We start from the raw sequence: 15,421 nt of genomic DNA, 5'->3' as shown, positions 1-15,421 counted from the left end.
TGTTATAGAATAGCTAAGTAGCACAGTGGATAGAGTTTGGGCCTGGAGTCATGAAAACTTGAGTTTAAATCCAGCCTTAGCCACTTACTAACTGTGATTGGGCAAGTCACTTAAACCTACTTGCCTCAATTTCCTCCTCTGTAAAATGAACTGAAGAAAGAAATGGCAAACTATTCCAGTATCTTTGCCAAGAAAAACCCCAAAATAGGCTGTGAAGAGTCAGACATGATTGAAAAGGTCTAAACAACAGCAACACAGATGCTATGGATGGGAAAGTCTAAAAAATTAATTCTCTTTTACTTTTCCTTTTAGTTCAGATACCATTTGATTTTTTAGAAACTTTTAGTGACCTAAGTAACTTAAGCAAGCATACTTATTTCCTCTTATGGCAACAGCTTTAATCTGGCATGATGCTATTTTTATTGCTTTAGAATTGAATCTCTGTGACTCTATTCCTTTTTCGTTTGTTTTAATGTTTTTATCTTTATTTTTCTTGTGAATATTTTTATTTTAAGTTTAAATGCAAAATGAGAAAAGAAAAAAAAATTTCCATGTATACAGCAGACATGATAGAGAATTAAGCATAAAATAATAAATTTCCATTTGAAGAAAACCTGTATAATAGATATTATCTATTGTTTTCAAGTCTGCCTGGGTTTTCTTTGCTTTTGCTTTTTTTTTTTGTTTTTTGTTTTTTGTTTTCTGCTATGTACTCTTTACTTTATTGTTTTCTCCTCCCTTCCCTTCCTCTTCCTCTAAAGAAGGCAGGAATATATATATATTCCATATATAGCCATATAAATTAAGCATGGTTATATAAATAGATATATCCATATGTGTATGTTTGCGTACATATATGTATACACAACATATATATGTTTATACATATTTACACACATAAATAGCTATAAACACATACATACACACATATATATCATACATATATGTATTAGTCTATACTCTGCTTATTTTCTCTTATCATCTGTTTCTCTGAAGGTGGATAGTATTTTCCTTCATAAGTCTGAGTCTTTCCATCTTTTTCTAAATGAACCAATTAATCATTTCCTACACCATGGCAAAATTCCAATCTAATCACATCCTATCTGAGAGTCTATAAAAATTGTGCCCCCCCCTCCATTTTTTGCATTCCTTCTATGCTTGGCTACATAGGTTTTATTTATATAAGAAAATTTTAATTTAATATGGCTCCATTCTCAAAAAAATACTTAAAAAGTAATCCTTCTGATGGTAGCCACCCACTAATCTGTTTCTGGACCTTAAATTCCTCTGAGGCTGATTTATGCTTTAGTAGCCTAAAATCATAGCCACTATAAATATCCTCCCTGCTATACAAATTTGTTTCTAGAAGTGGCTCTTGATTTTTTTCATTTCTCTACTGTTTATAAAGCATTATCCTCACAACAATTATATATAGATAGTGCATTATTATTTCCATTTTGCCAATGAGATAAATAAGATCTAGAGAGATGAGATACACACACACACATACACACACATACACACACACCCAGAGAGAGAGAGAGAGAGAGAGAGAGAGAGAGAGAGTGTGTTCATCTGATAGGAAGTACCCATCTTACAAATGGTAAGATGAGGCTTAGAAAGATTAAGGGAGGTTTCAAAGTGACTCTGATGGAAAGGAGTGGAACAGAAATCTGGGCCTGTGCTCATAACCTCTGTACCACTCTATTTATACAAAACAAAAATTCATTTGTGTTGAATAATAATATATACTGTATTATAGTAAAACAGTCCTCTGGCACTTTATTTGTATTCTTCTACATGAAAGCCAGAATTTATAAGTAAAAGAACATTGAATCTGAAGTTAGACAATCTGGCTTCAAAACCTGCATCTGATTTTGCTATCTACGTAGCTTTTTTTTTTGTTGTTGAGTCATTTTTCAGTAGTATCCAACTCTTCATGACTTCATTTTGGGGTTTCCTTGGCAAAGATGCTAGAGTGACTTGGTATTTCCCTCTCCAGCTCATTTTACAGATAAGGAAACTGAGGCAAATAGGATTCAAAGAATTACCTGGGCTCACATAGCTAGTTAAGTGCCTGAGGTCATAGTGAGGTTTTCCCTACTTCAGGTCCTCTGTGATGACCGAGTCAGCACCCTGGATACCTTAGAATCAGCCTGTGTTAGGATAAGCAAAAGTCCTTGGTCTTTATTCTTGGTCTTTAGAGGTAGGAGTGAATTGGATGGATGCAAGATCTCCACGACTTCTCCTCTTCATCTCCTGCCCAGAGAGTGACCCTGGCTAGTCTTATTCCACTCCCTAGTGCTGCCTACAATTCTCTGTACACCAGTTATCGAGCTAGCACAGGATAGTGGGAAGGGCTATTTTCCAAGCATATGCTAATGGAGTATTGTCCAATTGGTAACTAGTCTTAAGTGCTTGGTTGTTTGACCTCAGTGCATCAACTCAAGAATTTCAGCCCTTTACAATCCCCTCTATACACTATGCCATCTATATAACTTTAGGCAACTCATTTAACTTCCCCGAGTTAAGCTAGGTGAAAGAACAGTAAACAGAGCACCTGGAGTCAGGAGGACTGAGTTCAAATTCAACCCCAGATATTTATCAGTGTGACCCTGGCAAGTCACTTAACTCTGATTGCCTTAAAAGAAATGCTTTTAAATGAGAATGTTGGACTAGATGGTCTCTTAGGACCCTTCCAACCCTAGCTCTTAATCCTAATCCAACCAGTCTCCCTGGGACTTCCATTTTCTTCTCTGTAAAACAAGGAAGCAGGATCATATGGTTTTTTCTAAATTCTAATCAATGATTGTATGTGCCCCCAAAGCAAGAACTTACCGTCTTGTGCCCCAGGAGGCAGGATGCTCTGGCTACTAAAGAAAAAAGAATTAAACAGAACTAAATTCTGCTCTAAGACCATAGGTCTGAGAGGTCTCACTCTTTCAGTTTTGAAAGGATTTGCCCAAGCCATAAAGTTCACAAGTGAGTAAGCAAATGGCTAAGACATAAACTCTGTCTTTTAACTCCGAGTCCTAACTTTCTTGGCCACCTTTGTCCCATGGCCACTTTGCTCCTCACCAACTGCTTTATAAAATATGCTCTGTTGGTTCAGGACCAGCCTCATTCTAATATAGAGTAGGCAGCTGCTTGCTTATATAATATGACTTGCGGGTGGGGTGGTTACTGAAAGGACAAGATGTGAAGGAACATGATTGCTATCTTCAATTATTTGAAGCTTTACCCTATAGAAAACTAATTTGAATTTGAACTGTGAGCAATGAAGAGAAGTTGTTGAGATGCAGATTTTGGTTCCTAAAAAAAAAGAAAAAGAAAGGAAAAAAGAAAAAGGAAAAAAAAAAACTAAACTCAACTCTAAAATAAGTGTACTAAAGTCAAATAAATTGCCTTGGGAGGTAGTGAGTTCCCCATCACTGGTAGTTTTCAAGTGGGATTCTAGAAAGCTAAAATGGCATAATGGATAGAACACTGGACTTGGAATCAGGAAGCCCTGAATTCAAATCTTTCTTCAGATACTAGCTGTGTGATTAGTCACATCACTTCATTTTTCTGTGCCACAGTTTCCTCATCTGTAAAATGGGGATAATAATAATACTTATTTTCCAGAGCTGTTGAGAGGCTCAAAGGAATCAACATATATAAATCGTTATGCTAGCTTTGATGATGATGATGATGATGATGATGATGATGATGATATCAATATCTCAGGTCCATTTTCATGCTGAATATTTTTGCTACTTAGGGACATTGTAGAGGGTATTTTGCTTTTTAGACATGTTGAATCAGATGGCCCCAAAAGCCAGTGGGACTGTAAGATTGAGCTGATCCCCATCAGTGCCCTTTTCTGCTTGCCTCAGGGACTCATTTTATTAGTATTTTAGGCTTTCACTGCCAGCCCTACCTAGTGACCCAGGATCTCATCGGTAGCAAGAGCAGTAGTTGTTATAATAAATAGTTATCTTTTACAATGTGCTTTTAGATTTGCCTCACAGCAACACTGTATTATCCCCATTTTACAGGGTAGTCAACTGAGGCAGACAGAGGTGAAATGACTTGCCCAATGTTACACCATTAGTTAAGTATTGAAGGTAGGATTCAAACTAAGGTTAAGAAGGCACCTTTCAGGTCTTTGGAAATGTTCCCCATTGTAAACTCCACTAGTCTGAAAGTGTGAGTTGTTTTCAGTCTGTCAATGTTCACCTCACACTTTAATTAAACTCTTTTTGAACCCTGTGCTCAGAGTTTGGCCTGACCTATTTATTTATTCTGGGGGTAAAAAAGACAAAAGCAAGTGGTTTTGCAAAGCATGCTTCAAATGGAAACAAATGCTTAGTTTTTAAGGAAATAGAGCAAGGGAACTCAGCTCTGCGGGCTTGGTTTCTGTTTCATGTTTGTTTCTCTCTTCCCCTTTGTTTTGAACTTACCTTCCTCTTTACACTTGAATCTATATGATCTCAGGAGTTGGCAAGCCACCCTGGGCCCATTTTCCAGGGAATTGCACAGGGAGGTTTGGCCAAATGACTTTTTGTTTCCTTTTATTTAAACTAAAACAAACTGAAATAGTAACAGCTCATATTTATGGTTTGCTGAGTGATGGCCTTACTGTAATCCTATGAAGTAAGGCAGTAAAATTCATACTACTCCCACTTTATAAATAAGAAAACTGCCGTTCAGAGAAATTAAAGTTCTTAAAAGGTTACACTAGATCCTGACTTAAGGAAGATGCTGCCTTTGAATACCAGATTTGATTCTCCAATACCTGTGCGTCCTTGGACTTCACTACTCTGAGTTTTGGTTTTGTTACCTTTAAAATGGGGATAGTAATAATTTCATCCTGAGGAACCCCATTATTCAGAGCTCAGAGCATGGATACTGTTAGGTCGGTTGATGTTAATAATAATAATTTATATTTCTAGAGTGCTTTTGTTTTGAGTTATGTCCCACCCTTTGCGATCCCATTTAGAGTTTTCTTGGAGCAGTCTGACATTTCCTTCTCATTTTACAAATGAGGAAACCGAGGAAAATAGAGTTAAGTGATTTGCCCAAAGTCACATAGCTGGTAACTGTCAGAAGCCGAATTTGAACTAAAGTCCTTCTGATATCAGACCTGTACTCTATCCACTGGGCCACCTAACTGCCTTCCAGAGTGCTTTACTATCTATAAAGTGTTTTCTCCACAGTAACCTTATTGAGGAACTAGCACAGGGATAATCATTTTCATTTTATAGACAAGGAAGAACTTTGAGATGGAAAATGGTATCTTAAGGTTGCATAGATATAAAGATATAAAGAAAACAAGCATGTATTATGTGCCTACCATATGCAAGGTCCTGGTTTAAGCATAGTACAAATATTATTTCATTTGATCTTCATGACAACCTTGGGAGTAGGGCTATTATTACCTCCAACTTATAGTTGGGGAAAGTGAAGCAAGCATGGGGGGGACTTGCCCAGGGCCACAAAGCTAGTTAAGTGTCTAAGCGTGGACTTAATTCAGGTCTTCCTGATTTCAGGCCCAGTGCTCTATTGCACCATCTGGCTGCTAATAGATATAGATAAAGTATTTGACTCACTACATTTAAGTGCTAGAAATACAATTATATTGTAAACAGATGGTTGTCCTTCTTTCTCAGAGAGGACCAAAATGACATCACTATGTTAGGGTCGAGTTACAGTGTGTCTGACTGCGGCTGATCAGACCAATATGTCTACAATATATGTAGGTGTCCTATTATCATAATATTATTAATTAATATCAGATTACTGAGATTATTAAATACCATTATTATGTAGCTATAATATTATCAATTATCATATATTAAATATTATCTTAATTCTACTTATTTTATACCTTTTATAATATTTTATAATTATAGTTTATATATAAATTATAAATATAATACAAATAAAATATAGATGTAATTTATAATATAATTTAAAATAATTACAATAACATAAAATATTATTTATAATTATATTTAATTATATAATATATATTTCTTTTTAATTTAATATTTATTCAAATAATCACTATATTGTTAATTAATTATATATTTGATAATGTTGACTTATATAGACAACATATAAGTTTACATTACCAATTATATAATTAATAATATAGTGATATCCTCTCTCTGCAACGACTCTACTTTATATAGACAACATATAAAGTAGAGTGGTTGCAGAGAGGGGATCACCAATTGAGGTTTTGGGATAGAGATTTCTTCAATATGGCAATAAACCCATGAGGAATAGAAAGAGAATTCCAGAGATTGAGTCCCATTGAGATTACCTGTCAAGTTATAATCTCTATAACTGTTTTCTGAGAAAAATTTACTTTATTTTTGTTTCTTTTTTCTTTTTATTTTATTATAGTTTTTTATTTACAAAGCATATGCATGGGTAATTTTTCAACATTGACCCTTGCAAAACCTTCTGTTCCAAATTTTCCTCTTTCCCCACACCTTCTACCCTAGATGACAGGTAGTTCAATATATGTTAAATATGTCAAATTATATGTTAAATCCTATATATATATATATATATATATACATATTTATAGTTATCTTGCTGCACAAGAAAAATCAGATCTAGAAAGAAAAAAAAAACCTGAGAAGGAAAACAAAAATGCAAGCAAACAATAACAGAGTGAAAATGTTATGTTGTGGTCCACACTCATTTCCCACAGACCTCTCTCTGGATGTAGATGGCTCTCTGGAACTGGTTTGAATCATCTCATTGTTGAAGATCAGAATTGATCTCCATATAATCTTCTTGTTGTCGTGTATAATGCTCTCCTGGTTCTGCTCATTTCACTTAGCATCAGTTCATGTAGGTCTCTCCAAGCCTCTCTGAAATCATCCTGTGTAGAGGGCGGGAACTCTGGAAAAATATACTTGAAATAAAAATATTTACAGCAGGGTGTTAACTCAGTGTGACTGATGAGATAAAGATTCTCTAGTTCACATATACTTAGTATGGTGATGTAACGGTTCTACAGTTGACACCTGCTCAGTGTGCTGTAGGGATGTGATTGTATTAAGGTATGTAAAGGCTGAGAGGACTTGAAATAAGCAAACTGGAGAGAGTGTCCAGTGAGAGTGTGCTCGAGCTCAAACGTCAGACTCCAGAGAAAGTTAGCCTAGACATTACAATCCTGCTGGTCATTTCTTACAGAACAATAATATTCCATAACATTCATATACCACAATTTATTCAGCCATTCTCTAATTGAGAATCCACTCAGTTTCCAGTTTCTAGCCACTACAAACAGGGCTGCCACAAACATTTTGGCACATACAGGTCCCTTTCCCTTCTTTAATATCTCTTTGGGATATAAGCCCAGTAGTAACACTGCTGGATCAAAGGATATGCACAGTTTGATAACTTTTTTAGCATAGTTCCAAATCGCTCTCCAGAATGGCTGGATTCATTCACAACTCCACCAATAATGTATCAGTGTCCCTGTTTTCCCGCATCCCCTCCAACATTCGTCATTATCTTTTCCTATCATCTTAGCCAATTTGACAGGTGTGTAGTGGTATCTCAGAGTTGTCTTAATTTGCGAATCTCTGATCAATAGTGATTTAGAATACCTTTTCATATGACTAGAAAAATTTCAGTTTCATCATCTGAAAATTGTCTGTTCGTATCCTTTGACCATTTATCAACTGGAGAATGGCTTGATTTCTTATAAATATGAGTCAATTCTCTATATATTTTAGAAAGGAAAAATTCACTTTAATGGCGTATCATTTGATTAATAATATTAATTTGTAATATTCTATTCTCTGTCAAAAGTACATCTCTTATATTAGTTTAAAGAGAAACCCCTCCCTGGCCAATTCTAGCTAAGGACTGGCATAGCAAGGCATCTGCTTCTTAACTAGGTTGGGCTGAGCCCCAAACAACTGGAAACCAGAGTTTTGTTTACTCTGTAAATAGGACCCAGCTTCAGTTAGTTCCCTCCCTGGGGAGAAGAGGGGGTATGAGCTTCTGTTTTTGCTTCCTTTATTAAGTTTGGAGCAACTTGGTTCATGAAGAAGGAATTATGCCCAAAGGGCTATAAAATTGTGCATACCTTTTGATCTAGCAGTCTTATTACTTGGCCTTTTCCCCAAGGAGATCATAAAAAAGGGAAAAGGACCCATATGTGCAAAAATGTTTGTGGCAGCTCTTTTTGTAATAGTAAGGAACTAGAAATTGAGTGGATGCCCATCAGTTGAAAATGATGATTAAGTTGTGGTATATGAATGTTATAAAATATTATTGTTCTATAAGAAAGGATGTGCAACTGATTTAAGAAAATCTTGGATAAATTTACGTGAACTGATGCTAAGTGAAGTGAGCAGAACCTAGAGAACATTGTATAGAGTAACAACATTATGTGATGATCAACTGGGATGGACTTGGCTCTTTTCAACAATGTAACAATTCCAATAGGTTTGGGATGGAAAATGCCAATCATATCTAAAAAGAGAACTATGGAGAATGTGGATCAAAGCATAGCATTTTTATCTTTTGTTAGGTTTACCCCCCCCCCCCCGCCTTGTGGTTTATTTTTCTTGCACAACATGGCAAATATGGAAACATGTTTAAAAGATGGCACATATTTAACCTTAAAAAAAGAAATCACATTGCCTGGATTACTATAATGAGCTCAAAACTCATGACTAAGCCTCATTCCTTAGCTGATGTTACTCTTTGATGATGAAAGAAGCTGAGGTCTTAACCCCTCTCCTCATTAAATGTCCATCAATCAGTGTAGTTTTTTGAGAGTTCCTGGTCAGAAGGAAAATATCTGATTTAAGGCGTTTCACAGATTGCTTTTTTTTTGTCTTATGAAGAGAAGCCACTGACCATCAATTTGTTGTTTATTAGCTAAATTAATAAATTAATTTTTAATATGCTGAAACTTTGTCTCTCAGAATTTTATTCATATTTCATGGGGAGGGGCAAAATATCCTGTTTTCTGTTTTGACTCACTTCCCCTTTAACACACATAGATGTTGAATATTTGTATTTAGATGAACTTCTATTTCAATGGCTCAAGGAATCTGCCATTATCTTTAATCTTTAATATAGAAATTCTTTCCATGTGACAAAAAAAATTTTTTAACCTCATCAATTCCTGTTATTTCCACCAAGGATCTGTGTTCTAGAGGTCTTCCTTTAGGTCTTTTTACATTTCGTGATCTTTTGTAGACAATCTACTATTCATCCCTTGTTTTTGCTTCATGACTTTTTTCATGACTGATCACTCCTCCAATCATACATTTTCCGAATGATATCCTTTATTCCATATTTATAAGCAGATTGTTGTGTTGCTTATCATTTAATCTCTATTGACTGTTGCACAATTCACAACTTTTTTCAGGGAGTTCTGTGTTACAAGATTTATTACACTATAGCATCACTAGATAGATAAATAAATCATTTATCAACATATAAATAAAGAAGCAAGAAAGTCTCTGCCCTCAAGGAACTTACATTCCTTTTGAAGAAGATACTACTTAAACAGAGGTAGAAAATGTATTGGTTCAAAGACAGAAGGAAATGGTTAGGAGCAACATAAGTTGAAAGTTCACTTCTCAGAGATAATCCTAGAGGTGGGTTTCAAGGTCATGATGGGAAGATTTGTACTGATGACCAGAATATAGGTAGCATGATCTTCTGACTAGAACATGTGAGTACAAATCTAGAGTTTATCTATCCATCTATCCATTCATTCATTTAACCATTTATTTATTTATTTTATATGTTATCCATTTATTCATTGATTGATTCATTTGCTCATTCACTTATTTATTTGATTATTGGTTAATTTGTTTTGTTTGTTAATTAATCCATTAATTGATTACTTGACTGATTAATTTGTTTGTTAATTAATTTACTAATTTATTTATTTGATTATTGGTTAATTTGTTTTGTTTGTTAATTAATCCATTAATTGATTACTTGACTGATTAATTTGTTTGTTAATTAATTTACTAATTGATCCACTAATTGATTACTTGACTGATTATTGCCCAGAAACATTTTGGAATTATTAAAAGCACTGACATTTCTCAAAGGCAATGCATTTAGCTCCTTCCAGTTCAGTTCTGGGCTAGCTCACTGTATCTCACATATTGTCTATTAGCACAGTATCACCCATTAATAGTGACATCTAAAGAATGTGGCTTAAAGGGAATATCTAGAGAAACTTAATTCTCTTAGGACTCTATGTAGGATATCATTTGTGATAATGACAAATACCTTTAGTCATATTACACTTCCCTGTTTTATTCTTTCTGTGGCATTGAAAATCTTAAATTTTTAGGATAGTGTTCTTCCCCCAGGCATGCTCAGTTGACATTCCACTTAAGAACTTAGGAACTTGGAGTATTCCTATTTCTGGATGTCCATGATGGAGAGACTTTCCTCCTTACCTATTCCCCTACTTCAGAGAAGGCACAGATAGCTTCTTCCTGTATCTGTTTCTGGGGTCTACTATTGATTTCTTCTTTCCTTTGCTTATAGAATCCTGTAAGATGTTGACTGAAAGCTGGTACATGCCCTTTCCTAGCAAGATAGCAGCTACCAGAAAAGTTATGTAGGCAGACCAAGCAAAAGGAATAGTCTCCTATAGAGAATGAAAATGCTATAACAAAGCGTTTTGGTGCAGTGGTGTGAAGACCGTGTTAGCACTCTAGATACCTTAGAATCAGCCTGAGTCAGGATAAGTAAAAGTCCTTGGTCTTTGTTCTTGGTCTTTAGGGGTAGAAGTGAAGGGAATGGAACACAGGATCTCCATGACCTTCCTTTTCCACCTCCATTGCCAAAGTTCCCCTGGCCTGTTTTACTCCACCCCCTAATCCCTCCTACAATTATCTGTATACACCAAAAGATTGAACCAGCACAGAATAGTGGGAAAAGAGCCATTTCCCAAGCATATTCTAATAGCATTATTGTCCAATAGGTAGTTAGCCTTAAGTGCTTGGATGTCCGTCCTTAGTGCATCAACTCAGAGTTTCAGCCCTTTACATAATGGCAAAATAAAATGGCAAATTAGTAGCCCTTGTAAAGAAGTTTTGCAAGTAGGCTTCTCAACACTCAGTACTAATTATTTCAGTAATCTTGATTGTTTAGGATTCCCTTTTCTGCATGGGAATAAAAATGTCCATTCTGTACTATTTGTACTTTATGCCTTCCCCACATACTTTGCCATACAGTGAGATTGCTTTCTTTGCATTTGTTGAACAGGATAATCCATCTCTCAACCCTAGGTATCTTCATTGGCTGTCCTCCATGCCCAGAATCCTTTCTTTCCACTCCTAGATTCTCTGGTTTCTTTTAAGTTCTAGCAAAAATCTCACTTGTTATAGAAACATTTGCTGATTGCCTTTAATTCTTCTAGAGCCTTCCCTATGTTGATTATTTCCAATTTATACTGAATATAGCTTGTTTACACATAATTGTTTGCATGTTGTCTCCCCACTAGTCTGGGAGCTCCTTGAGAATAGTGACTTTTCTTTATACTTCTTTATACCTCTAACATAAAACATAATGCTTGACACAAAGCAAGTGCTTAATAAATATTAATTGATTCATTGACTTTTTAATTTCTCCTACTGCCAGCTCCTTTGTTGGGGAGGATGTCTAAGATTGGATTCAAAAATAGAACTGTTTCTTAGTAATTTGAGGTGGGAGTGGAATTTTAGCATTCATGAATCTAGTTAATCTTGTTGAAAAGACAGGCAACCCCAGAACAAGGAACTCAGGTTGACCCAAGAGGAAAGGAAAATGACATAATATTGGTGAAGGTCACTAAGCCTCTGTGGCTTAGTGGTGCTTAATTAGCTACCAAGTTTCTGGATGAATCATTGAACTCTGTGGTTGTATTAATCAAGTAACCTTATGTAGTTTTATACATGAGAGTTGAATGCTCTATTTTTTTTTTTGCTATGGAATCAAATGTTTCCCTCTGCTCCCTTAAGTTATAAACAGAATGTGCCTTTCTATGCTTTGACTCTTTTAATAAATTGTAAGACTATAAAGATATGAAAAATGATTTTCAAAACCCTCCCTTGTTTTTGTCTAATATTTTCATTAACATAGATCCTTCTCATAAAGATTGCATAAGGCTGAAAAAGACATATGACTTGCTAGAAATTTATATCTTCTCAATTGCCTTTTGGGGATAGTAATATTATTTTTGACATTAAAAATTTTTTTTCTGTGGCTTCCTCTGTATGAGCTTGTCTCTAAGACATTCCCTCAGCGCTTTCCTACATTGTTGCCTCCAGCATGAATTTACATCCTTTATTTTCTTAGCACCATTTCTATTTTCACATAAAATATACTGAAGAATGAGGTGCTAGCGACTACACACTATTATTGTCATTGTTTTAGAACTGACAATAAATCTGTTCCATTTTCTATTTATCCTACTGCCAGGATAATTTGTTAATATTCTTGTTGTGACTGTCACTGACTTGTTTTTACTTGCAATGCTTTTCAATGTTTTATGCATTGATAGTTCTCATGATCTTCTGCCATCCTCTTCCATAGTTAGTTTTTTTGGTTGTTGTTGTTTTTCTTTATTTTTACAAATGAATTGGTATTCAAACCCATTATCTCCCTTGGATGTTATCTTTCCCTGCTTGGCAAAGAGATGAAGCATTTTCCGATTAAGAAGGCTTCTGAGCTTTGCTGGACTTCCTCATTGTGGTAACTATTTTACTTCAGTTAAAGTTTTGCAGGAAATGATGATAATCAAAATTTTGCCTTTTTCCATTTTTCATCATTGGCATCACTGAACTGGTGAAAAGTTTGAATGGTATGTCTCCCTTTCCCAATCATACATGCAAAATATATGGTAAGACTTAACTGCCTTAGAGACTAGACATTGTCTCCTTCTTCAACTGCTTGCTGGAGTTAAGTTTTCTGAATCCCTGGTCCTCATCTCAGCTTCCTCTTTAGTCAATTCAGAAAATACTCTGATTTTAGTGATCCAGACTGCTTCCCACTCCTGCCTTTGGGTCAATCTTCTTTTTGTATCATGTCAGCTCTTTGACTAAGATTCTATAGAAACTGATTCTTGGATGGCTTGAGAACTTGCAGAGGAGCAGCTGGTTGCATGTCTAAGCCAATGGCTTATCCATGGAGCTAGAGACTGTAGGAGAGGACATCCCCTTCTGCTGTTCCTCATTCACATCTTCCATGGTTGCTATTCCTGTTTGGTAATTTAATTCTTTGGGAACAATTTCTTCCCTTCTGGCCTGGCAGAAAGCTTCTTTGACTAGATTGTCCAATGATGCAATTGTCTCCATATCTTATCATCATAATTCTTTTTCTAGTAACATGTTGATTTTGCCTTAACTAGTGGATGGTCTGACTGTGTAACTGATTCTGATGGAATGCTCGTGTGAATAGTCATTTCTTTCCTCTTGAGCTATATTTATTTTTTTTCCATAATGTTCAGTGCCAGCTGAACCCAGTACTAATTGTGCCCAATATCCCCTTTTTCTTCTTCTTTTTTTGCCAGGCAACTGGGGTTAAGGGATTTGCCCAGGGTTCCACAGCTGCCTGTAAATATTAAATGTCTGAGGCTGGATTTAAACTTCCGACTCCAGGACTGGTGCTCTATCTATTGTGCCATCTGGCTGCTCCTATTTCCTTCTTAAATAAAATATTCATAATATGTATATATGAAGCTATTGAATTATCTTTTCCTAATTTCTTCTTCTACCTTTCTTGAGTTTTAAAATCTTTTTTGTGTCCTTCCACTAGGATTTTTGAGCTTGAGATCAATTCATATTCCCCTTTTGAGGTTCCATCTGTAGGCATTTTGTCCTTGCTGCCCTCTTCTAATTTGGGGTTTTGATTTTCTCTATTGCTATATCTTTAGGACTCTTTCTTTTTCTTACTAATTTTTTGTTGCCTATTTGGTGACTTTAAAGTTAACTCTGTTCCTGGGGCACAGTAGAAATTGCCTCAAGCTTCTCGTGCTATGGACCAGGGCCTGGTCGCTGGCTTTCCATCTGGGGTTTCAGATGCTTGTGGCTTGCTCACTGCACTAAGAGGGCTTGGCCTAATTGAGCCAGGGCTATGGGGCCCACAATTTGGCATCTGTGCTGGGGCTAAAGGTCTCATAACTGGACTGCTGTGTCACTGACCTGCTGAGCCAGGATTGAGGGGCCTTGATTGCTGATCTGTGCTGTGACTAAGAGCCCCAGGCTTGCCCAAAAACTGAAGTGCTGGACTGTGCTTTCCTTTTACCCAAGTGGGTAAGTGAGACAGACCTTTCCTGAAATTCTAAGTTTTCTTAAACTGGAAAATAGTTTCTTTTTTTGTGCATTCTGTCCCTCTAGAATCTGTTTAGAAGCTTGATTTAATGGTGTTTCTAAGGGAAACTGGGGAGAACTCAGACAATTTCCTGGCTTCTCTCCACTATCTTGGCTCTAGCATCTTTGAATTATCCACACATCTTCAATTGCTTTCATTTCTGAAATCTGAACCATATTTCATATGCTTTTTGCCATTTTTCTCTGTGAGTATCTTTGCATTGAAGTCACTAAGTATTGAAACATTTGTTGATTTAGTTTGGAGGATCTTGTCACATTTGTCATAACATCTCTTTACCTTTTTCTTCCTCCAGAGCAGATGTTAGTTTCTAAGCAGCAATTATCTCACTGGTATTTAAAAAACAAAGCAAAACAAAATACAAAACCAACTTATGACCACCAGGAACACTACAAAAACAGATGATGACATATTTCATGAAATGATGTTTTTAGTTGCTTTTTGGTGCATAAGGAAAAAGATTCTGCAAACTCCTTTACCTCTCCAAGAACATGTGAGCCATTTACTAAATGTACCACCTGGGCAAGTTTTTTTTACCTTACTTTTCTCCTCTGTAAAATGGTAGGTAGGGTTCAAACATCTCTTCCAGAGCTGTGTTCCAGGACCCTCTGTAGTACCACATCAGCTACATAACTGATAGATCTATTATAGATCTACTCTCTTGGATGAATCCTGTGTCCATTCATCTTATGGATGAATGAAGAAGAACATATGTGCTTACCATGTGCATAGAATTATGCTAAATAAGTCCTAGATACATAAATAGAAAAGCAAGAGTCTCTGTTATACAGGAAATTATATTTTAAAAAGGAGAGACCTATAGGAAGTTTCAGTTGTAATGGTCATTGTTAGGGTGCAGCCACAAGGGAGATAGTAAAGCATCGTTTTGAAGTGCCATTTCCATAAATAAAACTAAATTACTTTCTGATAAAGAAAATATGCTAAGTGAATTCATGCTTCTTTAAAAATGGTCTCTGGGGTATTAAAACTCAAAATGAGGTAAGAATAGAAATCATTGCTAAAGACAGTAAAGAAGCACTGCATTTTTTTAAAGCTA

The sequence above is a fragment of the Antechinus flavipes genome, chromosome 2 (assembly GCF_016432865.1).
Source record: "Antechinus flavipes isolate AdamAnt ecotype Samford, QLD, Australia chromosome 2, AdamAnt_v2, whole genome shotgun sequence".
In the NCBI taxonomy this organism is placed as follows: domain Eukaryota; kingdom Metazoa; phylum Chordata; class Mammalia; order Dasyuromorphia; family Dasyuridae; genus Antechinus; species Antechinus flavipes.
Note: the sequence above shows the minus strand (reverse complement) of the source record.